This window comes from Mus caroli, chromosome 16, assembly GCF_900094665.2.
Source record: "Mus caroli chromosome 16, CAROLI_EIJ_v1.1, whole genome shotgun sequence".
NCBI classification, from domain to species: Eukaryota; Metazoa; Chordata; class Mammalia; order Rodentia; family Muridae; genus Mus; species Mus caroli.
Window position 1 is genome coordinate 5,065,495 of NC_034585.1, and position 20,551 is coordinate 5,086,045.

The 20,551-nt window shown below is 48.4% G+C and overlaps 1 protein-coding gene across 1 annotated transcript in view; it reads left to right on the top strand.

Annotated features, from left to right (window-relative positions):
* The first annotated feature begins 6,918 nt into the window (after positions 1-6,918).
* The window catches only part of Abat (4-aminobutyrate aminotransferase), a 104,640-nt gene continuing 91,007 nt past the window's right edge, over positions 6,919-20,551 (top strand). Inside the window, exon 1 of the mRNA XM_021184642.2 lies at positions 6,919-7,040. The gene's annotated coding sequence lies outside the window, so the exon portion shown is untranslated. The remainder of the gene's footprint in view (positions 7,041-20,551) is intronic.

Below are 20,551 nucleotides of genomic sequence, written 5' to 3' on the forward strand. Positions count from 1 at the left end.
GTTCGAGGACAGCCTGGTCTACAAAGTGAGTTCCAGGACAGCCAGGGCTACACAGAGAAACCCTGTCTCGAAAAAACCAAAAAAAAAAAAAAAAAAAAAGACAGAGTCTTATTCTGTAGCCCAGACTGGCCTAGACCTTACTACATAGCTCAAACTTGAGGCAATCCTCCTGCCTCCCGAGTGCTAGGATTACAAGAGTGTACCACCATAGCCAGCTGTCTTTGAGTACTTAGGAGAGACTACTTCCCTTAGTTACAAAGTTCTAACTTTTTGTGCACTGTATCCCAACTCCTGATGGAGGCTTCTAGGAGCAGGGCCTCAAACCCCGCTGGCCGCCGGTGAGCACCTAACACACAATAGCTACTAACTGCATTAAGTGTTTGGTAGACTAATGGGTGGGAGATCACTGGGGCGCTGGAGGGAGGTTATAGGCCTGCTGTTTCTCAGAGGGCTCGCACTTTCCAGCACCATATCAGGTAGCTTACGACTTCCTGTGATTCCAGCTCCAGGGACTCAGACACCTCTTCTTGCCTCTGAGGGTGCACATACATGGCACCCACAGAGAAACATATACATATGCAAATAAATAAAGATAATTATAATAAGTGAATGCTGCAGCTTGAATGAAAACGGCCCCATAGTCTCATATGCTTGAATCCTTACTTGGTCCCAAGTTGGTGGAACTGTTTGGAAAGGATTAGGAGGTGTGGCCTTGTGGGGAAGAGGTGTGTGGATGGGCTTTGAGGTTTTAAAATCCATGCCATTCCCAGTTAGCTCGCTCTCTCTCTCTCTCTCTCTCTCTCTCTCTCTCTCTCTCTCTCTCTCTCTGCTTTATGATACTGTCTTAAGATGTAAGTTCTCGGCTATTGCTCCAGCATCATGCCTGCTTGTCTATTGTCATGCTCCCTTCCGTGATGGTCATGGACACTAACCCCCTGAAATAGGAAGCTCTTTTCTATAAATTACCTTGGTCATAGTGTCTTATCGACGTACTGGAGAAGTAACTAAGACAGTGAGTTAATTAACGAACTCTAGTCATCTTTCCCAATCAAGGAGACAGTGTAGTAGAACTATGCAAACAAAAGGTACACAGTGTGAAGTCAGACAGGGTGGCCCACCCTTGTAATCCCAACATTCAGGAAGCAGAGGCAGAACCGTGACAAGCTCAAGGCCATCCTAGGCTACATAGTAGCCTCTAGACCAGCTAGGAGTACATAAAGAGACCCTGTCACCAAAAAGTTACAATGTGTCTGTGCTCATTAGAAGCCAGGAGATAGCTCTGCATTGGATACTTCTTATTGCTACAAGCAACAATATTAACCATTTTAATCATTTTTAAGTATACAGTGGAGATCTGTAAACATAACCACAATGTTGTACGCTGACCCATAACTATTCATTTCTCAACACACACACACACACACACACACACATCCTAGAAAACGGAGAGAGAAGGGAGGGAATAAGGGAGAAGGAGAGAGAGAGAGAGAGAGAGAGAGAGAGAGAGAGAGAGAGCAGTGTTGTTGTGGAGGCCACTCCTGTAGACCCAGTTACTACAAGCAGAGGCAGGCTTTTGAGTCCCATAACAACCTGGGCTACATACTAACAGTGTTTAAAAGAGGGAGGGGGTAATGGTAGAAGGCTTAGATAGCTTAGTAGTTAAAAGCACTAGCTTCTCTTCCAGGGACCTGGGTTCAATTCCCAGCACCCACATGGTGGCTCATAACCTACCACCAGGGAATCCAGCACCCTCTTCTAGCTTCCATGGGCACCAGGTACACACATGGCACACAGACATACATGCAGGCAAACCCAACCACACAAGTTTTTGGATTTGTTTTTTAATTGGGCTACGGGTGTGGCTTAGTTGGTAGAAGGCTTGCTTTGAATGCATGAAGCCCATGTTCCATAGCCAGCACTACATTAAACCAATGAGGAGGTGCATGCGTGTAGCTCCAGCACTTGGTAGAGGCATGAGAATCAGAAGTCTAGGTTTTTGTTTCCTCATTGTTGTTTTGTTTGTCAACTTGACAAAAGCTTGAGTTTGCTGGGAAGAGGACCAGTAGGACTATCCCTCCATCCCAGACTGGCCCACACACAAGTATATGGGGACATTTTTCTTGATTAATGAGGGCTGTAGGAGGGCCCTGCAGGGAGGACCATCTGTGGACACTCAGTGGTCCCGAGTGCTGTAAGAAAGCAGGTTGAGCAAGCCAGGGGCAAGAAGTCTCAAAGGCTTCCTCCACATCCTCTGCTTCAGGTCCTGCCTCCAGGTTCCAGCTTGACTCTTCCCTTCATGGTGGACCATGCTGTAAACTGAAATAATCTTTTCCTCCCGGGGTTGCTTTGGCCATGGTGTTTATCACAGCAATAGAAACCTAACTAAGACCCAGTCAAAGGCTTAATGCTAGAGAGTGTCTGTCTGGTGCTCACAGTGTAATGCCATCCGTTTGTTCACAGTACTGACGGAGGAAAAGAAGAAAACCATTGCAAGTGCAAATTTCAGTCATGAAGATTTGGCTCTGCCTTTCTGTGTGTTTGTTTCCCTAACGAGTTTATAGTTGTAGATCCTAAATCAGCTTGCCTCTGCTTTCCCAGCCCTGGAATTACAAGCATGCACACCACGCCTGGACTTATTCTGGTGGTGGTTGTTTTGTTCTGGGAGTCATGACCTGATTATGGTAGCCTCAGATGGCCTGAACTCAGTGTAAGCCTGGGGCTAGCTTCTTACACATAAAGATCTGCCTGCCTCTGCACCACAAGTATATGTACCGTAAACCCCTGGCTACGACTGGGTCTTTTTAACCCGGGTTTTAGGGATTGAACTCAGGCCCTTATGTTTTTGAAGCAGGCACATTACTGACTGAGCCTTCTCCCTGACCCCTTAGCTTTTGGGGTGTGTGTTGTCCAAAGCACAGGCCTGGAAAACAGATGTGTCTTGTAACTGGACTCCAGATAAGTTCTTCTGGGTCTCTGGGCCTCAGTTTCTTCTTCTTTGAGTGAGAGAGGGCCATTATCTCTGATCAGAACCCAGGCTCCCTTTAAACTTCACACTCTCCACACTCTTCACCTGCATCCCCACAGTGGTACCCCATCCCTACCTTCTCACCCCTACTCCCCATCCCCTACCCCACCCCCACAGCTAGAGCGGCCCTCTGTCCTAGAGGACAGTTGCTGAACATAGGAAAGTCCTCCAGAAGGACTCAGTATTCTCTCTGCACTCCCAAGGCAACCACTGTCCCAGCAGTAGGAAACCTGCAGGACTGTGGAAGTAACTGTGCAAACGGCTGCCTCCAGAGGCTGACAGTTTTCTTCACAGGTGGCAGAGTGGAGCTATTTGAGAATCAGCTTGCAAAGCACCTGGCCCTAAACACCTCCTTCTTAGCCAGAGAGAAAGCAGCAGCTTCCCTCTCAAGGGAGCCCCGAGGTAGGGCCCTACAGTGCTGTCCAGACCTGGTTGGGTGAAGAAGGCAGAAGAGATTAATAATTAAAGGCCTTAGCTAGGGATGAAGCAAACTTTTCCAACCAAGAGCACATTGCAGCCGCTCAGCTCTGTCATAGCAGTGCCATCGGCCACACAGAAATGAATCTGGGTGGCCTTCTCCCAGGAAAGCTTTAGTCATGCTCACTGAAGATTCCATTCCTGAATGATCTCACAGGGCTTTCTTCAGGTTTTCTCCAGCCATTTAAAATATATAGCCTAGATTTAGTTCAATTTCATTAAAAAAAAAAAAAAAGATGAATCCTGGGCCTTTAATCCCAGCACTAAGCAATTTGATACAAGAGGAATCAGGAGTTCAGGACCAACTTGGGCAACATAAAAGACCCTGTCGAAAATAACTATCTCAGTCAAAAATAGTGGTACATGCCTTTAATCCCAGCACTCAGGAGGCAGAGTCAAGTGGATCTCTGTGAATTAGAGGCCAGCCTGGTCTACAAAGTGAGTCCAGGACAGCCAGGACTGTTATACAAAGAAATCCTGTCTCAAAAACCACACACACATACATACACACACACACACACACACACACACACACACACACACACAAAGTATCTCTTGATGCATTTGGCTCATGAGCTAGATTGCCAACCTACACTTAGATATTTGCTTTGGTGTTTTTTTTTATTTAATTTTAACTATTTTTTTTTAATCAGAGGAAGGTATGCATGCGTGTGTGTGTGTGTATGCATGTGCATATTGTGTGTGTGTGTGTGTGTGTGTAATTTTATAGCACATGCTCACAATCTCAGCATGCAAGAAGTTGAATCAGCAAAATTTAGCCAGATATGGGGGCACATGCCTTTAAATCTAGGATTTCAGAGGCAGATGCAAGCGGATTTTCGAGTTCAAGACCAACTTGGTCTACAGAGTGAATTCTAGAACAGCCAGAGCTAAATAGAAAGACCCTGCCAAAATAACAACAAAAAGATTGCCAGAAGTTTAAGGGTTATATGGCTAACAATAATAAATAGCAACATTAAAAACAAAATCAAATTAGAATAATTCATAGTTTCAATATGCAGAGGTATCTATTCCTACCAATGAGATGATTTACCTGTCCTTCCTGTCTAGGTAGCTTCTTGTATCACTTCTGTCTAATATGATAGCTACTCATTTTGTTTGTTTGTCTGGTTTTAGTGAGCAACAGGGGTGATGTTTGAGACAGAGTCTCAATCCCACATTGTAGCCATGCTGGCCTAGAATTTGATAAATAGCTCAGGCTAGCCTCAGACTCTTGGCAATCCTCCTGCCTCAGGCTCCTGAGAGCTGTGATTGTGTCAAGGATGACCTTGAACTCCTGATCTTTCTGTTTCTACTTCATGAATATTGAGATTATAGGTACGCACTATAAGATTGTATTTATCTACCTATCTATCTATTGATCGATCGATCTATCGACAAGGTCCTGTTACCTGGAACTCACTATGCAGAACATTCTGTCTCCAACTCTGCCTCTACCTCCCCAGTGCTGGGATTAAAAGTGTGTGCCACCACACCTGTAAATTTTTTTTAAGGTGGAAATTCCAATTTCTCTCAAGCATGGCTGAGATGAGACTGAGGCAGCAGTACACGAAACTGCACAGTTCTTCGAAAGCCCACAGAAAGCAATAAGGCCAGAGCCATCTTGAGGGCTGAAAAACAGGCGTTCCCATCCTTTTGCTTTAACTTGCTTTTCTTTACAAAGTATTCATTGTCCATTTGCTCTCTTTGGGCAAGCAATAAATGGATTATCAGCAGGCTTAGGTTTTAAGAAGAAAGTGCTAGATTTACAACACAGCCTCCGGAAAATTCCTTGGGTCAGGTGACAGGGATAACATGGCAAAGCAACTGACAGGATAGCTACTCATTTTGTTTGTTCCCAAGGGACCGAGGATCTAGGCTCTCACCTGCTCAGTCTAGTCATTGTCTCTTTGGGGTTCAGTTAGGGATCGCAGTGGATTGCTTACTTGGAGTTATTTCATTTGTTTGTTTGTTTCAGGCCTATCTTGATACCTTTATTTCTAGGTTTACAATCCATAATAACTATATATGAGGCTGCTTGGATTCCTGGACTCAACAGGGACCTCCAGGCTCTGTAAAAGTTGGCCAGATCATGACACAGTTGCCTGAGAAAATCCTAGAGGTGGTTAAATGTTTGCATCTTTGATTTTATCAATGAGTGATAACACCTTGTGTCCAAATAACATTGGAAAGTTATAAGACCATTAAATATGAGCAAACAAGTGAGCAACACACACTGCATCCCTCAAACTAAAATAAATCCTCCCTCCCTTTAAAAATAAACAAATAAATAAAAATAAAAAATGAAAAAGGAGCCAGGCATGGTGGTGCCTTTAACCTCAGCACTCTGGAGGCAGAGGCAGCCAGATCTCTGTGACCTGGAGGCCGGAGTGGTCTATATTGCGGGTTTCAGGATAGACAGGGCTATGAAGAGAGACCCTGTCTAACAAATAAACAAATAAATAAGTGAAATAAGAAAGAGAAAAGGAGAAAGGGGGAGGAGATGGCTGAGCAACTAGGGCCACACATTGCTCTTGCAGGGGCCCTGAGTTCTATTCCCAACACCCCATTCTGCCAGCTCACAACCACCAGTATCCACAGCTCTAGGCAATCCTAGGATTCCAACAGTCTCCTCCAGCATCCATACACATATACATAGACAGAAAGACACATGATTGAAATAAATTTTATTTTTAATGAAAGAAAAGGTGTGGGACTTGGTCACTCACATATTCGTTTTAACTGGTTTCCAGTGCAGCTTCAATTTTCTGAACGCATCTCTATTACATCTAAGATCTTGTTTCTACTCATAAAAGAGATAGAACCGATTCTGCCTTCCTTTACCATTAAGGAAACGGAGGAAGGATTGGGAAAGAGACCTGCCCTGAGCCCTGGTCTGACTCCCAGTTTAGCACTCTTATTGCCCTGCTGTGCACCACTGATGCACCAGAAGGTGGCATGGAGGGCCAGTGCCGACAGGTGCTTTAGTTCTGTTTCAGGGCCCCGGATTCTCAGGTTCCAGAGACCAGATCGAAGCACAGAGGTCGGGGTTGGGGTTCAGCTCCATTCATCAGCAATTCCCAGGATCTTAAAATAGTGATGTGGGGTGGGAGTACACTGAAGATTCGCCTTAGCCTACAAAGTCCCTCCCTCCTGTAAGGAGAGGACTCCTAGCCCCCATCTGATTTGCTGGGGATCCTTCGGCTGCCTCTTCCCCAGTCCATTGCTCCGGCCCTCGCGGCCCTCCTCGGAGACCCCCGGGCGCATCCTATCCACGGAGGTCGGACTCTGCCCCCGCCCCGCCTTCCCCCTCCCCCCGGGGGCGGTGGCCCATGGCGGGTGCTCTCATTGGCTGAAGCGCAAGCAAGGGCTAGAGGCAGTGGTGCTGATTGGCCAGGGCGGCTCGGCGAAGCTTGGGAGCCTGGTGAGTCGCTGGGGGAAGCGGAGCAGACGCCAGGCGCAGCCAGGAGCATCGGAAGGTGATCGCTCAAGTCGGACCCGCGGATCGCAGCCTGTAGATCGCAGCCCGGGCCTGGAGGTAAGTGCGACGCGTCTGGACGCGCATGGCCCGCCCTTCTGAAGGAAGCCAGAGAAGGACATCTTCCTCTAGAATCTGGGCCCTCCATCCAACCAGGACGCGGGCTCCTGCTCCGAAAGGAAAGGGTCTCCCACCTCCCAGGCCCCAGAAAGCAAAACAGCTTCGTGTAACCTTCAGAAATGGGGCCGTCCGTCCTGCCCACTGGCTGGAGGGGGAAATCCCTCCCTCCTCGTTTAGTCCTTGGAATAGAATGCCCCCCCCCCCCAACCTCCAAAGTGGAGTCCTGCCTCCGCTAATATCTAGACCCTTTCTCATCCTCCTTTCCTAAAAATCTAAGTTAGATTCTCTTGCTTCTCTCTCTCTCTCTCTCTCTCTCTCTCTCTCTCTCTCTCTCTCTCTTTTTCTCTTTTGTCTCCTTGGAATGTTGAGGACACAGCTCGACAGAAGGGTCCTATCCCTCCCCGACTGTGAAAGTCCTGGAGAGTAAGACCCTCCCTTCAACAAGGCCATCCCAGGCCAAATCACCTGCATGCCCATTCCAGAAACTAGGTGCTGGATTCTGGGGACAAATGACTTCTCTTCTATTCCTATGAAGACTCTTCCCACCTATAGGAGAAGCCATAACCCCCTAAACAAGGCTTTTAGGGCCCCCCTTCCCAGGCCTAGAGCTTCTTTCGGGAGCCTCCAAACTCTACGAGCACAGATGGCCTTGGCACTGCAGGACCAGCAGGCACCCCCTTCTACCCCCACCTCCAACACAAATGTAAAAGTCTGTTATTCAGTGTTATCCTACAGACGCAGGTCTCTCTCCTCCTGGACAAAGGGCTATCAACATAGAGAAGAGCTGTTGGCCCACTTCCAAGGGTCCCCTGTTTGTTTCTTGGGGCTGCCCCCATCAACTCCCGTGGATATTGCCTGATGGAATTCCCTGGGCATTAGGCCAAGAGAAGGCTGCTGCTGGGCTTGTCCACTGGTCTAGGGACACTGTTGACTTATCTGTGTGCCTCCCTCACACTAGCTTGAGGAGGTCTGGTGGGGGCAGGTCAGGAGACCAGAAAGAATTGAATCTTGGCCTGTTCTCTGGATCTGGGTTGGGGAGAGAGATATTTCCTGGAGGCCATAGGACAGCTCTGGGAGGGACAATTAACCCTGTCTGCAATCCTACGATGTAAAAGAGCATCTACATTAAGACTGACCATTCATTTGGTACTTGAACCAACTGAGGCACTGGCTCAGAGAGAAAGGAATGGCTCAAGGTCACCCAGCCAGTCACTGACAAAACCAGCATAGCTCCTATAGGGTCACTGGGGCTCCCCAACACTAGCTCCAGTCTTCACATGTACAGTGGGGACATCTGGGCACCATGTCCACTCATCACAGGATGCAGCAACACTGAGAAAGGCAACACAGAAGGAACAGAATTTGTAGAAGGTCTGTGGACACTCCACAGACTCTGGTGGGATCCATTCCTGGGGGCTTAAGGGTTTCTGTTTTGCAACTTCTGCAGTGAAAAGCTTGCCAAAATCCATATCAACCCAGTAGAATGGGTGTTATCAGTTACAATAAGCTAGAGCCAAGGCTACTGTGAGGACCTCGGCTGCGTGACTGGGTTTGCTCCAGGAAGAGGTGCCTGAGGAAGGTGCACCCTTTCCTTTCTGCCTCTGCTCATTCTCTCTGGCTCCCATTCTCTACAGCAATGGCTTGTCCCTGCTTAGATCCAGCGCCCTTTCCTGGCACACGGGTGATTTTCTGGGACCATTTAGTGATCACCAAGCAGTAGTGACCAGACCCTCACAGATAGGAGAGCTGGGGGACCAACTCTCCCTGCCCCTTCCTCTGTCCAGCTATCAGCTGGAGTGTAGCTGTCACACGTCGGGGGAGAGCCAAGAGCTGAGTTCAAGGTGAAAACGTAGGGTAGTGGCTTCCATCTGCTTCTTGATGTGTGATCTTGGGAAGATTTCCTTTTCTCTTTTCTTTTCCTTTCCTTCCTGTTCTTTTCTTTCCTTTTTAAAGGCAGTCTCATATAGGACAGGCTAGCCTCCATCTCCCTGCATAATGGAAGATGACCTTGAACTTCTGATCCTTCTGCCTTCACCCCCTGAATGCTGGGACTGTGTGAGTTTACCACATCATCACAGCCAGCTTCCATGCAGGGCTGAGGCCAGGGCAAAGGGCTTGCTCCATGCTAGGCAGGCACTTTACCAGCGGAGCTATATCCCCTGACCTTTGGGGAAGTCCTCCTCTCTCTGTTACTTATCCTCAGAGTAAAATAAGTTGGTCCTCAAAGTATATAGCAGTCTAATAAGTACAAATGGTGCTCACCATTTCAACTACAAAGGCAAATCAAGCCAGGCAGTGGTGGCACACAACCAATCTCAGGTGAGGTGAGGCCAGCCAGGTCTACAGAACAAGTTCCAGGATAGCCAGAGCTACACAGAGAAACCCTGTGTGGGAACCATCCTCTCAAAAAAAGAGACAGCTGGAATGGGTAATGTGTCAGCAGTGCCTCTGGATGCACCCAGGAACCTCTGCTGCAGACAGTCCACAGGACAAAGGCAACAGACAAACCCGGGCCATGGGAGAAATGAGCATTTCAAGGAAACAGAGCAGTGTGTGCAACAGACCTTAAACCCAGTTGGAACCTAGGGCCAGCCATCTATTAACTACTTCTGCCTGGAGCAACATGCACAGTCATTGACTTGTCTGAGTCTCGGCTCCTTCTCTCTAGCCTGGAGGGTGGGCATCCATAGGGGTGGGCATCAGGTAAGGGGTGGGCATTGGTAAGGGGTGAGCATCAGGCCAGGGGTGGGCATCAGGCCAGGGGTGGGCATCAGGCCAGGGGTGAGCATCAGGCCAGTGGTGGGCATCAGGCCAGGGGTGGGCATCAGGTAAGGGATGAGCATCAGGCCAGGGGTGGGCATCAGGCCAGGGGTGGGCATCGGGTAAGGGGTGGGCATCGGGTAAGGGGTGGGCATTGGTAAGGAGTGAGCATCAGGCCAGGGGTGGGCATCAGGCCAGGGGTGGGCATCGGGTAAGGGGTGGGCATCAGGTAAGGGGTGGACATCAGGCCAGGGGTGGGCATCAGGCCAGGGGTGGGCATCAGGTAAGGGGTAGCTTGCATTGAGGTTTCTTATTTTTAACCCCACTGGCACTTTGAGTTGGGTGATTCTCAGCTGTGAGTTTTATCATCTTCGTTGCATTTTACACACTTAGGAAATCTCTCCCATTAGGACAGGATGGATCTATGGCTATGATGTCTGATGTGTGAGCATGAGTTTGGATCCCTGGCACCCACCTAAGCCAGGCTAGCCATCTGGGGAAAGGAGACAGGTAGATAGATCCCTACTGAGCCAGTCTTGCCAAAAAGATGAGCTCCAGGTTCAGTGAGAGACCCTGTCACAAAGAATAAGGTGAGTAGCAGTAAGACACCTACTGATGACCTCTGGACTCCACACCACACACACACACACACCATACACCACACATACACATACCACACATACACACACACACCACACATACCACACATAAACTCACACATGCACACATACCATATACACACATACACATGGGCACGTGCACATACACGCACACACACACACATATATACACATATACACACATACCACACATACACACCACACCGCATACCACACATACACATAAAACACACACACCACGATACCCACACCACCACACAGCACACACACACACACTTCACATACACACACACCCTTACATCACACATACACACACACATACACACGCCACACACTCATACCCATCCACACACACACATACACTCTCCAGTTGACTCAATGTCTGGTAGAGGATAAATTCTTCCTCCTCTCCTTCCTCATTGGGGACAGCTGGCCTAGTGTGGCTTCAGACATGGCTGATGTTTGAGTTAAGCCCACCCTGTTGCCCCAGCTCCTTGCTGTGGTTTCTCCCTGATGGGAAGGTGGGGAGCACTCTGTTGGTAAGCCTCCAACATCTGTGTCCCTTTAGTCTCTGTCCTTTCAGGAGAACTCTGCCATTTGCAGAGCACCATTAGGATTCCCATTTCGCAGACCATAGAGATGAGAAGTCTGGTCAGAGAGCAGCTCCCCTTTCCGCACAGAGGCCTAAGTGCTGCTCAGGGAGAAGGTGCTGGACGTTGATTACATCTGTTTCTCTCCATGGGAGGGGGTTTGTACACGCCACAACGTGCATGCTGAGGTCAGAGAACAACTCTTTTAGGGTCCACTCTTCCCTAATTGGTGGGGCCCCAGGATTGAATTCAGGTCTTTAGTCTTGGGAGCAAGTGCCTTTACCTGCTTGCTGAGCCCTGCATGCAATTTTAGAGACCATCTTGTTCGAGAGACTTTCTCAGAAAACATGAGGCTCTCACACAGTTTAAACTCCATGGAGACCCAGCGGCCAGGGATCTGCTCCAGCGATGTCTCCACCTGTGTGCAGATTACTAAGGAGCACCCACGTGTCATCCCAGTGTGGGAGGGGCAGCGTCCTGTATGCTCCAGTGGAAGAAGGAAGTGACTTTTTAGAATAAGGTAGATTTAGGCCCCGAGCCTGGAAAGGTCTCAGAGATGAGTGATTTAGTGAAATACAGTCACTGGGACAATATAGAGAGGATGGTCTTATTTTTAAAACATAATATAAATACACAAGAAAATGGGCAGTTAGGGGCCAGGGAGATGCCTGAGTGGGTGGAGAGACTCCTCACCAACGACCTGAGTTCCATCCTCAGGGCCTACAGAGCCAAGGAGAGAAACAACTCCTAAAAACTTGTCCTTCAGCTTCCATGAGGATACTGTGACGCGCACACACACACACACAGATAAATGTATTTAACATTTTTAAAGAAGATGAATCACCTTCTCGGCACTTCACACAGCTCATCAGTCTTATAGGAAGAAAAAAATGACAGTTGAAAGGATTAAAAGGAAGTCGGGGGGGGGGGGGGCAGCCCATTCGCTTGTGTTCAGGAGGAGCCCCGCCAGTGGCTCCTGCTGGCACAAAGCGAAGCCCATGCTTTGTGGATCCATACCTAATCCATACCTGATCCATACCTCAAGTTGCCAAAGGCAGAGGTTCAGACTTGTCCCCTGGCAAAAGACAGACCACAAAACCCTCCTAAGTGATAGCTGGGTGGCCCAGGGCCTGCAAGAGAGCTCAGCAGAGCGGATCGATAGCCTCATGCACCACCGTGTCTGACAGGGTTCTCAACTGAAAGTCAGGGGAGGACTCTGAGGGACCGTGCTCCAGGGCCTCCTCCCATGCCTGACTAGCCTCTCTATAACACTAAACACTAAACTCTTAAAGACTGGCTTCCAATCACACATTCCCTCAGTAATTCCAACTCCAAGGGCAGATTGTCCTTCAAAAGCCGCTTCAAAAGCTGTCTTATTTTCTCTTCCTTTTTCTCCTCTCCTCCCATCTCCCTTTCCTTCTTCTCCCCTTCCTCCCCCTCTTCCTTCCCCTCCCCTCCCCTCACTTCCCCTCCCCTCACTTCCTTTCCCCCAGCCCTTAATATTTTGAGACAAGGCCTTATGTAGCCCAGGCCAGCCTTGCATTGGATATGTAGCTCAGGCTGCTCTCAAACTCATGACAGTCCTCCAGCCTCAGGTTCCATGTGCTCAGTTGTAGACTCTGGCACCTTTATGGAAATTTTCCTTTAACCCTTCTCTACCCTGAGCCAGAAAACCATTTCTCCCTCCACCCACATCCTAGTCTCCCTTAGTTCCTTCACTGTTGCCTGGTTTTTTCTCCCCTTCATTAATTCCCTAGCACGCAGGGCTTGTGCCAGTCTTATTTGTGCCCACCTCCCAAATGCACTGCCGGGTTTCTAGCAGTAAGAGACATCACTGCATGAATCTCTGCATTTAGAAAAATTATTTGTGGGGCTGAATAGATGGCTCATCAGTTAAGAGCACTGCATGCTCTTCCAGACAACCTGGCTTCAATTTCCAGTAGCCACATGGCAGGTGGCAGGTCTCTGTAACTCCAGCTTCAGGGGGCTGACATCCTCACACTGACACCAATGCACATAAAATAAAAATCAGTCAGGCATTTAAGGAAAAGGAAAATTATTTGTATTTTATGTGTATGACTGTTTTTGCCTCTGTGTGTGTGTGTCTGTGTGTGTATGTGTGTGTGTGTGTTATGTGTATGTGTGTCTCTGTGTGTGTATGTGTGTGTGTTTTGTGTGTGTGTGTCTGTGTGTGTGTGTGTCTGTGTGTGTGTGATGTGTGACTTGTCCCTGAGCAGGTCAAAGGAAGGCACCAGATACCCTTGATGAACAGTTCTGAGTAGACATGTGGCCTTCTGCCAGAACAGCAAGTGTTCTTATCTACTGAGCCATCTCTCCAGGGCTAGAGTCTAGTGGACTCTGTGAATTGTCATTGTGAGAAAACAGACAATGCATTAAACCGAGTGTTTAAAGTACCTTATAGGAGAACGTTCTGTGACATTAAGCGTATCCACAGTGCTGCTCTGCTGTAACATAGCTCTAAGCTATCCTCATCACCCTCTAAGGAAGAAAAAGTGGTCACTCCTCACGCCTTGGATCCCGGTCTCTGCAGATTTGTCTGTCCTGAGTACTTCCTATTGGTGGACCCGTATTCCATGTGACCTGTAGTGTTTAGCTTCTCCATGTCTGTGCATGCAGCAGTACTGCTTCCTGTTTTAGGAATGAACAATATTCCGTCATATAGGTTGATCGTGACTTGCTCCGGCATTTATCAGCCACCCAATAGATGTGAGAAGGTGATAGAAATCTTGCCTACTGTGAACATGTGTGTGCTGGTCATGGCTTAAGGACCTGCTTTTGAGCCGCAGGTGCAGCTCATTTGGTACAGTGCTTGCCTAGCGTGTACGAAGCTCTGGCTTTACAGTCATCCACAGCTACAAATGAGCTTGAAGCCCACCTAAGGTATGTGGAGACCCTGTCTTTAAAAGGAGGGCAGGTATCTGCTGGGGAGGTGGCTTAGCAGGGAAAGTGCTTTGCCTGCAAGTATGAGGAGTGGAATTTGGATCTGCAGAGCCTTTATAAAAGCCAGGCAGACTCACTGGCCACCACCACCACCAGCACATCACACTAAACATACACACTGGACATGCAGGACAAAGAGAAAGAAAAGCCCACTTTCAGTATATACCCAGGAGCCAACTGACACTCGGGCTGACACCCTGTCAACCTGAGGAGCTTGGGCAACACTATTTACATTCCCACCTGCAGTGCGTGAGGGCTCCAGTGTCCACAAGTCCTCAGTAAATTCCTGTCTTCTTCTCTGTTAACTTAGCCTGCTCAGTGCCATGTTGCTACATTGTTGTTTTGACCTATATTTTGGTAACCGCTGGCTCTCGCTGTGGTGTTGAGTATCTGCTGCTCACGTGCTTGCGACTCCTTAATGTCTCTCCAAGTCCTTTTTCTACTTAAAAAACAATTACGGACTCAGTGTGGTGGGGCACCTGTTTAATCCCAGACCTGGGAAACAGAGGCAGGTGGATCTGAGCCCAAGCCCAGTCTGGACTCAGAGAGAGCTGCAAACCAGCCTGAGCTACTTTGTGAGTAATCTCATTAAACTAAAGTTTCAATTAAAAAAAATTATCACAGCCGGGCGTGGTGGTGCAAGCCTTTAATCCCAGCACTCGGGAGGCAGAGGCAGGCAGATTTCTGAGTTCGAGGCCAGCCTGGTCTACAAAGTGAGTTCCAGGACAGCCAGAGCTATACAGAGAAACCCTGTCTCAAAAAAACCAAAAAAAAAAATTATCACATTAATTTATTAAGGGGTCACAAATGTATTGTGTGGTTGTGGAGGTCAGAGAGCAACTTCCTCCGGGTGACTTCTGGGCATCAAACTCTGGTCGTCAGGCTTGATGGCAAAGCCTATACCCGAGTTATCTTGATGCCCCTCATGTCCCCTTTGCCTGCTTTTCTACTGGGTTTGCCTTTCTAAATTGAAGTTGTGATTACTTTCTTTATATTTATGTTAGTTGGTTGGTTGGTTGGTTGGTTGGTTAGCTGATTGGTGTGTGCGTGCATGTATGTACATGCCACATATGAGGTCAGAGGACAACTTTTGGGAATTGGTTCTCTCCTCCATGTATGTTCTGGCATTGAACTCAGGCTGCTACGCTTAGCATCAAGCCCCTTTACCCACTGAGCTATTTTGCTGACCCATGAAGTTGCGATCTGTGTCACTATTTCCTGGTCCATTTAAACTGTTGCTCAGTTCCTGTATAAATCAGGAACTGTCTGTGACCTTGGAATACAGGTGACTCCAGGACAGTTCCTGCCCACAAGGAAATCACTGTGTAAAGCAGGTTTGCAGCCTCGACGCTGCTGGCTTCATAGGAGGGGGCAGCCATCTGCTTTAAAGCTTCTCTCTGAGATGTCGGTAGCATACCTCCACACAAGTGGTGACAACCACAACCTCTCCATCACTGAGTGAGTGTTCTGTTCCAGGTTGAGAATCCCCTGTTTAGAGGTGCTGTGTGACTGGTCCTTGGAGACATGTTATTGGAATACCCAACAACAGACCAAAGAAAGCTTTGGCCCAGGTCAGTCTTGGTGAACCAATATGTTTCCCAGAATTCTCTACATGGGGTGAGTAGCTCGGAAGCATGGGTGACGCTCACAGAAGCTTGTATGTCTCCTCGGCTTCCTGGAGTCCTGTAAGTCTCCCTGTCCTTGCTCCGGGAGGAGAAACAACTACAAAGAGGCTGAACAAACATAGACAGCCATAATTTCTGTCTTGAGGCATATTGTTGGATGTTGGACAGGTGGGTGGGTAGATAGATGGATGCATGCGTGCATGCATGGATCAGCGGATGAGCAGATGGATGGATGGATTCAACTGCTTTATTTGTTGGACAGATTGATGAATGTGTGAACGGATGGATGGATGGACGGATGGATGGATGGACGGATGACAGGCTGTACTTTGTAATATTTGGACATGTTCCTGAGGCTGTACTGAGGTTGCACTTTTCCTACTGGAATTTGCTACATTCATTCACTTCACACTTTTAACATGGGCATGCCCTAGAGCTTTGTAAAACAGACAAAAAGCTTAATAGAATTGCCAGCTGATAGACCACTCTCAAACCAGCTTCCTTGCCCTCTGCAAATCTTGACCAATCCCTGTCCTACCAATCTGACAATTCCCAGAAGTCCCATTGCCTTCTGCCAGACTCTTCATTAGATACTGACGTCATAGAGGAGCATGCTGACAGCACAGAGTCCTTTGGCTGCACTAAGTCCTTCAAACCTGGGCCCACTGAGCTTTAGAACCTCTTTATTTGCACTGAGGAGATGGCTCAGGGGATAAAAGTACTTGTCATACAAGATGAAGATCTGAGTTCCAATCCCTGTAACCCACATAAAAATCAGATGCATCCCAGTGCTTCTTTGAGGAGATGGGAGATGAAATCAGGATAATCCCAGAAGCCCACCAGCCAACTAACCTTGTGAGCATGTGAAACACCACCACCACCACNACAGGGACTGACACCTGAGGTTGTTCTCTGACCACCACCACACACCCCTGCACACACAAGCACTGATGTTCACATGAGAGGCCCTGGGTAGGCCCAGCATTTTCTTCAGTACAGAAGGAAAAAGAAACAGAGAGGGAGAGGGAGAGGGAGAGAGAAGAAAGTCTTTAAGAACTGGAAGACCACATAGTAGGTAAAGTGTTTGCCACAAAACCATGAGGACCTGAGTTTGATCTCCAGCATAAAAAGCCAGGCATGGCGGTGCAGTGGTCACCCTGCACTGGGAAGGTAGAGCCAGAAGGATCCTAGTACTCACTGAATCTTCAGTGTAGCCTGACCATAAGAGACAAGGCGGGGTGTTCCTAAGTAATGCCACTCAAAGTTGACCTTTGTCCTACCCCCACATATGTCACACATGCATTCTCCCATGTGCATGTGCATACAACAGAAAAATAAGTTGTGGGGGAAGGGTGAAAAAATCACGGCTCTTGTGAAATGGAAAAAACCAAATACTTGTCATTGGGTTTAACAAGCAGATGTTGCAAGTTCAAAGGAAAAGCCAAATACAGCACACCGAGAGAAATGATGGTGTGGATCACAAATGGAGGCAGAAATGGTCCTGATGGGGCAGAACTTGCTTATCTATCGGTTTCCTGAAACTTACAAGGAATTTTAAAAGAAAACAAGCTGGGAAAAGACTGGAATCAGATAACCCAAAGGCTGGGGTTTCTGTAGCAGGGGGCAGTTTCCCAATGATTTCTCCCTGTAAAACCAGGGTTTCCAGAATGGGGAGGCTCTAGGGGGGGACGGAGGCAGGAGAGTTCAGGACAGAGCAGCCACCAGCTAGGTGACCCCTCTGTGAGTTTGGGCTGTACTCAAAGATCCCCTGGGACCACAGTGGGGTTCTGAGCCAGGTAGTGAGGTGATTTCATTAGCTCTTGAAGAAACCTCGCAGCGTGTGGCAGCCTATCTTCTTCCACGGTTGAGTCCAGGTTCCATTCGGGAACCAGCCAATCCTGGCCTCACACCCACCGAGAGCTTTTAAGACCTTAAAGCTCCTTGGGGGCAAGGTTGGCGGAATGCCAGCCGAAAGAGCAAGGCTCCACCACACAGGCAAGCCTGTTCCCAAGCAGGAACAAAGGCAGCCTCCCCTCTCCTTGTCCACTGCTGTAAATAGCTCTCCGCTGGCTCTGCAGTCTGAGCTCCTTTGTGGGGACAGGCTGGAAATGAACATACTGGGAAGTGTTTGTGCAAATTACTGCCTGAATGCACAGTGTACACCTGGCAGCCTGCCCCGGCCCTGTGTGCACCACCTCCCGGGACCTGCAAGCCAGGCTCAAAGAACAGACACACACAAGAGCGTGGACACTGTGACCTAGGGACAAGCTTGAGGAAGACGTCCAAGCTGAGCTAGTAGTCAGGTTAAAAAGAGAAGAAAATCTTCAAAGGACCCAGACCAAATTTCATTATCCTGGCAGTAACTCACAAAAAACAAAGGGGCAGACATCCTAAGAGCACGCCTGAACTATATGCATCCCGCAAGACAGGACTGAGATTTCAAACATGGGAAACAGACTCAGAAAGTAGGCCCCAGAGAGGGCTGTTCGTACAAGCAGCATCCACTGTCTACTGGCCACGTGGATGTGTCTGGGAAATCTTGCAGCTCCCTGGTTTCAGGGGACTCGTCTGAAAGTTCAAGCAAGAATGTTTCTAGTCGCTGTGGACTGGGGTGAGGAGGCCCACATACCACAACAAATAGAAAAGTAAAATCAAAACATTTTTTTTTTTAAATGGGGCTGGTGAGCTGGCTCAGCACATGAAAGGGTGGAGTGGGATCTCCAGGACCTATCCTGTGGGAGCGGAGAACCGGCTCCTGCAGGTTACCCTCTGCCTGCCACACGTTCGCCACCATGCTGTGTGCAGTCCCAAGTAAACCGAGTACTTTAAAAACTGTAATTAAAAATTCTGCTGTGTGGGATGATGAATGGCCGTAATCTCAGTATTCTAGAAGCGGAGGCAGGAGAATTGTGAGTTTGAAGTCAGCATGGTATATGGTTCTATCCAGCCAGGGCTGTATAATAAGATGGGGTGGGAGGGAGTGGGGTGGGGGGTGTGCTGAGGGTGCAGCTCCATCGGTAGAAAATATGCACAGCACACACACATCATTAGCACCACACAAACCAGACATGGTAGTGCATGCATGCCTGTCACCCTGGCACCAAGAACTAGAGGCAGGGAGATAAGAAGTTCAAGGTCATCCTTAGCTACAACTATTTAGCAAGTTTGAGGTTAACCTGAGAGGGGTGAGACCCTATCCAGAGGGAGTGAGCGCCCTGCATTCCAGAGACTGAGGCAGGAGGATCACCTTTAGTCGCAGACCAGTCTGGGTCACAGACTAAGACACTACTTAAAACAAATGAACAGCCAGGCTAGGTGGCCCACCCCTTTATAATATCAGCACTCAGGAGGCAAAGGCAGGCAGATCTTTGTGAGTTCAAGGCCAGCCTGATCTACAGAACAGCAGAACTATATAGTGAGACAATCTCAAACAAACCCTCACATAAACACTCGGAGGGAAGCTTGGCCCCTGCATGCTGATTTCTGAAACCTTTCAACTATTGTCAATTCAGAGATGAATTGGTTAGCTGATGAGAGGGACATCTTCCCCACGGAGTGGGGAAACTCTTAGCAGCCACCGGGTTCTGATAGTGCTTCTTGGAATGGAGTAGGCTCAACAGTTTGCATTCTTGTTGCTTGCCATGGCACAAAAGGTCACTGTCGTTATCCAGGTCAGCTCCCCACACATGTGTCCTATTTGGATCCTACTTTTCTATTTGTGGTAAATGGTCCCCCTCACCCCAGTTCCCAGTGACTATTTAGACTTGTATGGGAAGGGGTGGGGGGAGGAGAGGTAAGCATACATATCTTGCCTTTTATATTCTCCTTTTCTGGTTGGTGTTTTGCTCCCTGCTCTGTGAATGAACACTTCCTCCAATGAATGGAAAGAGAGAAGGGCTCAGGATCCAAAGGATATTTCGCACTAGGCCAAAGATACTTTATCCTAAATGATTGTAGATTACACCTGGGGCTCATCAAGACTGCTAATCTTTAACTTGGGAAAGAATACAATGGACGCACAGCCCTTTTCCCCTGAGCTGACAGTCAAGTCTCTACAGATAGTCAGCTAGGAACTGCAGCTGTCCCTCTCTTCTCCAACTTAGGGAGCAAGGACAACTGCAGGAGTCAGAGGCCCCTCACATGGGAACTTGTCACTTATTGGCCAGCTCTGGGGGCCACACCCAGGACCTGAAAGGAGTGTCGGGTTGTTGAAAGGAGTGTTGAGATGTTACAGCTATTAATCATTGAACCCTACAGCAACACCCAGGGTGCTGGTCGGTATTTCACAAGCAAGGGAAGTGAGGCACATAGAAAAGAAGAAAATGAAGCCGGAGCTATAGACACCTGAAATTCCCAACTATTTCATTCGAGTTGTACCAAGGGCAAGGCTGTAGTAGTGTTTGGCTACCACGGATGAGGCATTGGGTGGACTGGGGGACACAATAAGCACAGCAGTTCAGAGAAGCATCACCACTGGTTGCTCTTTGGGGAAGGAATTTCCCCTGTCCCCTTTAAGGAAGGTTGACACTTAGTAATCTTAGTTCATCTCCCTGTCCCTAGCAGGAGACCACACATCTCATAGGTTAAGATTCAACACATCTGAGCCCTTTCTATGTCTCTAGCATCGTTCTAGGCTCAGCATCAGAGCCACGGATCACTGGTAGCCGGATGAGTATGAGGTATTGTTTTTTAGTGCTTCTGGGATGTTCGGTGTCCTGATTTGCTCAGACAGGCTTGTTTTCTTTTACCTTGCCTGCCGCCTTCTCCTCTTTTCTTGTTTTGAGACAGAGTCTCGGGTAGCACACAGTGGCCTTAGACTTGCTGCGTAGGCAAGGCTGGCTTTGGATTGCTGTTCCTGCTGCCCCCACTTCCCTAGTGTCAGATAGGATCAGAGG